Source organism: Bubalus bubalis, chromosome 14, assembly GCF_019923935.1.
Source record: "Bubalus bubalis isolate 160015118507 breed Murrah chromosome 14, NDDB_SH_1, whole genome shotgun sequence".
NCBI classification, from domain to species: domain Eukaryota; kingdom Metazoa; phylum Chordata; class Mammalia; order Artiodactyla; family Bovidae; genus Bubalus; species Bubalus bubalis.
The window spans coordinates 19,935,940-19,943,073 of record NC_059170.1 but is presented as its reverse complement, the minus strand read 5'-3'; the positions used below and the strand labels follow the sequence as shown (position 1 = coordinate 19,943,073).

General features: G+C 44.3%; 1 long non-coding RNA gene across 1 annotated transcript; it reads right to left on the bottom strand.

Annotated features, from left to right (window-relative positions):
• Positions 1-506: 506 nt before the first annotated feature.
• On the bottom strand, positions 507-5,644 carry LOC112578733. The gene is made up of 2 exons (XR_003103051.3): positions 5,406-5,644; positions 507-2,562 (listed from the first exon to the last, which is right to left on the bottom strand). It is a non-coding gene; the product is annotated as an uncharacterized LOC112578733 (long non-coding RNA).
• Positions 5,645-7,134: the final 1,490 nt, after the last annotated feature.

The following is a 7,134-nucleotide window of genomic DNA, read 5'->3' as shown; positions in this document are numbered from 1 at the left end:
GGTAGAGACGGGGCTGGCCCTGTGGCCTTGCTGCCCGAACTTTGAACCTGTCCTTTGGGTATTTGCTTTTGCAGACAATTAAATCCCCGGCTTGGAAGGTGGAGAGGGGCGGAGATGGAAGGAAGCCTGCCTATTGGCCAAAGGGTCCTCTAGCCTGCCTTGCTCAGACTCTGGACTAATTGGGAGGCTGTGAGATGGGGGCAGGGGGTTGGATTCCAAATGCTGAGGACCCCCCACTGATGAGGCGCCGGTGCCAGCCGGCAAAGTCGATCAGGTCCTGAGAACGTGCACGGCGGGGCTGAGAAAGGAAACTAAAGCAAGAGATATCTACAACAAAGATGGGGTCTAGAGGTTCAGACACGTCTCCACAAAGGGACGCAGTCTGACACCAACTTTATTCAGCATCTCATATTTATACAGAAGAGCGTGAGAAAGACAAGACAGTTAACGTTTTCTTTGTTGACCTATACATCTTACAAACAGTCACAAGAAATCTTGAGAGCATGGGAATGGCACCCTGTTATTATTTCTTACACCAGATAACATTTCTCTGTGCGTGAGAAGTTTGCACAGAACTCCAGGTGCCTGCAGTAAATAAGCGCCTAATTTCTGGGGTGGTGGGACAGAGAGCTATGTTTGCAAGCAAACCCTCAAGGACTGAGGCAGCTCCCAGAGCTGTGTCCTTCGGACAAAGGACCCCGTTCTCACAGGCAGCTCCCCGCATCTCCCCCTTTCTTTTTATATAGGCGCACGCTTATGTTCTTTTAACCGTAGACCATTTCCATAGATGGAAGCCTTTATCATCCATAGATCATCAATCAGTTTTTTAATTAAACAAGGTGCAAGAAATAAAACAGTTAAAATTATTAAGACTAGTCCTCCTATGGCTGCTCCCAAGTACCAAATACTATTGACGGTAGGTACATGTCGGAAAAGTTCTTTAACAAAAGACTCAGCTCTTTTTGTAACATGTAAATCAGGTCTAGGCACATTTTCAATGTTCATTATTTCCTGATGTAGATGTAGCAAATCTAAGGAAATATTTTCATTATGTCAAATACCTTTTAAATGAGCTTTCACCTTATCTCAAGCAGTTATACTACCATTATATTTTTTTGGGGTAACACAGATCCATCGAAAATCTGCATGACATTGTACCCGTAATCTCAACTTTATACTTTGAACCTCTTTACCTAAAAATTTTACAACATCATAAAGGGCATTTAATCGATCTTCTAGCTTTTTGTCAATATTTTTTTGAGTCCCCAGGGTAACAGATACATTTTGTGCCAGATTATTAACAAAAGTTGCAGTTTGCACTGAGTGTGCCAGGGTCAGGGCTGCAGCAATCCAGGAGGCAATAAGGGTTACCAAAGCTACAAATCCCAGAATTATTAACCCTATTCCCCTGTGATAACGCATTAAAGCACCCTCTACTTTTCTCTAAAGTTTAAGTCCTCTTTTATCATACTAAGACCCATTAATCTTTACAGGAACCATAACAAAAGCAGGCTGTCTTAAGACTAGAACCCTAGTTTGATTAGTAATTTCCCTAATGCAGTTAGTTAAGGTACAATTGTTACAAGTTACATCATAATTTTGTAACCCAGGTTGTATGTTTACAGATCCTACTAGTAAAGCATAAGGGTGAGGCACACATGCACGAGGGTACCTCATGGTGAGATTTTATAAATAACCGTGTCTCACTTTTGATCCCACCTGAAGGTAGGAACCCTCACATCCAAGGGCAGCAGCTAATTTCCAGATTTTTGTTTGGAACACTTTAGAGCCGCCCAAATTCCAAATACGGGATGCAAAGTTTCTATTGTCTTGAGCTCCAGGGTTTCCTGCCCAGTCTGGAGACCAGTCTCACAATGACTCATTTGTCTCAAATATGTTATAAACCGTAGCAGTTTCATCTGGACACAGTTTCCATGGTGCAGCAGTGACTCTTCCCCTTGTTCCAAAGTCGCAGAAAGGGATATCTAAAGGACCAGTTCCATTACGACGTTGAGGAGTTCCAGATTCTTTCGTTACTCCAGGAATATATAGGCTCCAACCATTGTCATGATCAGCATATCCTGACTCCCCAACAAAAAGACATCCTGTTGAATTAAAATATCTAGACAGACAAATAGGAAGCAATCAAACACTCCATGATAAGAGAAATTAACTTGATTAGGAATAATATGTTTATCTGAAAAACCACCCAAAGCTACAGTATCATTAGTGTATATGGGAATGGACCGACCCTCCCAGCCCACCGGTTGGAGAAGGGGAGGATCGGGAAAATAAGCCCAGTAAGCATTTGAATATTTTTCAGAATGTGCAGTATTAATCTGATTTAAGATAATTAATAAGGTTATCAGGAAGCTTAAAGGCGATATTGGATCGCCCTGTACAGCAACACGATTCTGTGCCTCTCGCATCAATGCCTGAAGTTGTTGCCGAGATGGTAATTCATCATGCTCTTGAATCGTCAATCTCCTCATCTGGTTTACTAGAGATCGTCTCCGCCGTGCGTACCAACCTTTCCGGCAGCCAGCACGGCGCTTCGGCATCCTGTGGGAAAACACAAACATGCCCTCGTCCCCAGATTAGTACAGGATCTGGTCCATACCATTTTCCCACAAGTGGGTCTTTCCAAAAGACTTTAGGTCTTATTGTTTGCGCATCAAAGTTCCAAAATCGCTGTGCTGTTGAACGGCCACATATATCCAATTGTAAAAAATTTAGAACAAATAAAGCATGGTTTAGAGAGTTGGAGGGGGTATTGGGATACAATTCCCCCTTCTTTAGTTTTTGTAATTGATGTTTGAGAGTTTGATGTGCCTGTTTAATGATTTTTTGACCTTGAGGATTATAGGGATACCTGTTTTATGTGAGATAGACAATTGTGTACAAAATAGTTGAAAATTTTTTCCAGTGTATCTTGGACCATTGTCTGTTTTTATGGTCTTAGGGGTTTCTATAACAGCAAAAAATTTAATGCAATGAGCTATACAATGTTTGTTAGCTTTTTCAGATTGTAGAGAGGCATGTAAAAAGCCGGAGAATGTGTCAATAGTAACATGAACAAATTTTTGTTTACCAAATTTAGGAATATGGGTAACATCCATTTGCCGTATGTTGTTTGGCAACAATCTTCGGGGATTAACTCCATAATGGGGGACACTAAAAAATTGAGGACAGGTTTGACATTGTTTAACAATCTGCCTGGCAGCTTCTCGAGTAATGTCAAATTGAAGTCTTAAGCTATTACTGTTTTGATGGTGTAAGCTGTGGGAAGTCTTTGTCATTTGTTCCAATGAAGGAAATATCATACGTGTAGCTTCGTCAGCCAAAGCATTGCCTCGTGCTAAAGGTCCAGGAAGTCCAGAGTGAGCACGAATATGACCAAAATAACATTTATTAACTCTGGAACAAATTAAATGTTGTATATCACGAAAAAGAGTTTGGATAGTAGAATTCAGGGTACCAATAAATGGAACAGTCTCAATAGTGTTTAAGGCTCTTATGATATATTGACTGTCTGAATATAAATTAAATGGAGCAGAGATTTGTAATAAAGCCTGAAAAACAGCAAATAGTTGTACTTCTTGAGCAGACTTATAATTAGTATGCCAGGCGGCAGCATTGTCCTGTATAATCAAACTAGTTATTTTATTAGAAGAGCCATCAGTAAATACAGTTAGGGCGTCAGCAAGGGGCTGAGAAACAATGGGGAAGAGAAATTGGTGATAGTGAGCAAATTGCAAAATTTTATCTCTTATCCCGCTTTTGTTGTTGATACAGTACTTTTTTGACTGTTTTTCCTTGTAATGCCGCGGCCAAAGTTATGCCTTGGACGTACGAAGGGCCGATATCGGCACAAATCCGTACATAATCAGATAAGCCTCCCTTTTTTCTGTAAGGTCTCAGGGCAGCTTGACAAGCCGAATTGGCATTCTCATAAGCAAGCTGTTTAGCCAACACCATCCCCGCCTGCTCATCCCCTATCACTTTACCAATTGTCTCAAGCAGGCGGGCAACAAAATCCTGATATGGTTCATCTGGCCCCTGGCGAATTTTACATAAATCTTCAGTCTTTTTATCAGAATTTGGAAGTTTTTTCCATGTTCGTAGAGCCGCAGCACTAATCTGAGGTTAGGCTCCAGGCAAATAATTAAGTTGACTATTAGTGTCTCGATAATCTCCCTCTCCCACCATCATTTTATAAGTGGTGTTCAGTCTCTGTCGCCGATTGATATCAGCTGTGATCCCACACTGCTCAGCAAACTCAGATTTCTATAGTAAATAATCTCCTCCAGATAAACAAGCCCGAGCAACCTGTTTCCAATCATTAGGTGGCAGATTTTGATTTTTTAAAGCCTCTATAATAGCCTGAGTAAACGGCGCAGTCGGGCCATATTGTGCACAAGCCATTTTTAACTCTTTAAGTTGCTTAAAGGGCAGCAGTTCATAATACCTCTGCTGTTGGGCATTTTCAAATACTGGATAGATTCCTGAAAACCCGGGAATATGTTTTCCTTCTTCATTAGCTCACTTTATCGCTTGTTGAAGACGAGATAATAATATCTCACTTCTAATTTTTATGTTTTCACCGGGCAAAAAAGCAGGGATAGATATAAGCTCTCGCGGTTCTACGAAAGGCGGAGGTGGATCGAGTCCAGCAAGAACCGAGGGAGGATATGCTGGAGGCACAGGCTGGCTGGAGTGGGAGTCTCCCTGTGCATCCTTCTTTACTGTTGTAACAATCTTCTGAATTAAATTCTCCAGTTGTTTTTCAGAAAGCCCTGAATGTTTTAATTCCCCTTTTCCCGAGGGGGATTGCATGTTAACCATCATTTTCCAAGGCATATCCTCTCTATGGTACTGAGCTGTTTGTTCATTTAACTCTTTCTGTTCATCAGAGCTTAACACATCATCGCTCCCTCCAGCCTTACAAGCTGTTCCCTCAGGCACAGCATAAAGCAGCTCAGGCAGAGGGGCGGAAGGCTCTGCAACTTCGGGTTTTGTGGAAGCCCTGAGAGCCGTTTGAATTTTATGCCCCTCATGTTCAGGATCCAGACAGTCTCTTATGAGAGTCCACAAAGAAAAAGCATCCACAGGGACACGATTGGGACCATGTAAGGAATAATATGTCTGCAATTGTTTTCCTACCTTTTCCCAAGTTTCCAGACTAACTGTTCCTTCCTCTGGAAATCAGGGACAAACCTCCTCTATAAAAAGTAAAAATTTCTCTAGCTGTAACTTATTTACATGAATTCCCCTACCTTTTAACATAGTTTTCAACATATGTACAAATAACTGGAGGCTATTGCCTTGCCCCATAATTTATTACTCTCGACAGTAATACTCCCTGTCCTTTTACTTTAATTAATTAGGAATTCCTCTTTACTTACTTCAATCTTGGCTGGCGGCGGCCGTCGTAGCGCTCTAATTCCCGAGTCCCTGTTTGGGCGCCACCTGCCAGTGCCAGCCAGCAAAGTCGATCAGGTCCTGAGAACTTGCACGGCGGGGCTGAGAAAGGAAACTAAAGCAAGAGATATCTACAACAAAGATGGGGTCGAGAGGTTCAGACACGTCTCCACGAAGGGACGCAGTCTGACACCAACTTTATTCAGCATCTCATATTTATACAGAGGAGCGTGAGAAAGACAAGACAGTTAACGTTTTCTTTGTTGACCTATACATCTTACAAACAGTCACAAGAAATCTTGAGAGCATGGGAATGGCACCCTGTTATTATTTCTTACACCAGATAACATTTCTCTGTGCGTGAGAAGTTTGCACAGAACTCCAGGTGCCTGCAGTAAATAAGCGCCTAATCTCTGGGGTGGCGGGACAGAGAGCTATGTTTGCAAGCAAACCCTCAAGGACTGAGGCAGCTCCCAGAGCTGTGTCCTCGGACAAAGGACCCCGTTCTCACGGGCAGCTCCCCGCAATGAGGAAGAGACAGAATAAGACCTCACCACTGCTTAGCTTCTGTGGCGTTTCCCCTGCTCCCCAGCTCCTTCCATGCCTCCAACTCCAGGCCCCCTCAGGTTTGTAAATGTTCCTGGGGTCTGGATGTCACTGCTGGGCAGCAGAGTACAGAAATGGGGGGATTTCTTAGACAGATTGAAACAGCCCCTCTGCCACCCTGCTCCTCAGTCCTTCTCATCCCAGACTGTTCTGGATGGTGAGGGGGCCAGTGAGAGTCCCAGGAGCCGGCTGTGCCCACCCACCAACTCACTTCTCCCCTTGGAAGAGCCCTCCAGACTCAAAGAATACAAGAGAATGTTCCTCACTAGCAGAGTGCCCCGAGTCTCCATCTTCCTGCCTATAAAATTGGGATGAGAAGAAGGTACGACTATACATCATGAAGTTGAGATTGTCTGATTGTGTGTCTGATTGTCCCACCACGTGCAGAAGCGACACGAACATGTATGGCTTTGCCCACTGCTGTGTTCCCAAAGCCCCACTCCAGACCTGTCGCACAGAAGGCACCCAGTATTTGTGAAGAGAATTAATGCTCCCAGATGTCTGCCTAGGAGCCCACCTTGTGGTGTCTCTTCAGCCCATAGACCTGGCTGTCCTTGGGGTGGGGGACAGGAGCTCCCCAAATCCGGGTCTTTCATGCCCCTGATAGAGGCTGAAGCCTTCACCAAGGGGGCTGGGTGTCCTCTTGGGTCATTTCCCACTCCAGTCCGGCTTCCACAATGCTTTTATTCTAACATTTGTTGGGAGCATAGTCCAGGGATCCTAGGAATCCAATAGTCTGGGATGCTGCCACTGCTTTTTCTTTCTCAGACTGATCCTTTCCCTCGAGGAGAGATAGACATTGCCTAAGACCTCCCATAGAGAAATACTGACTCCAACTGAGAGCAGCCAGGCTCAGTCTGGTCTAAGGTCAGGGAGGAAGTCCTGAAGGGAGATCTGAGGCAGGCAGATCCGGCAAAGCGGGAGGAGGCGGCTCCCAGCCTGCTGTCCTCCCCTGTACTCCTTTGGCTGGGAGTCCTGACAGCACCCCCACTCTGCGGTCCGCCTCTATCCGGCCGGAGCCAACCTTTACCCCATAGTGCCAGGAGAGGGCACCCTGCTTCTAGCTTTGGCTTAGCCACAGTCCTGTGATCTCACGTACACTTCCCA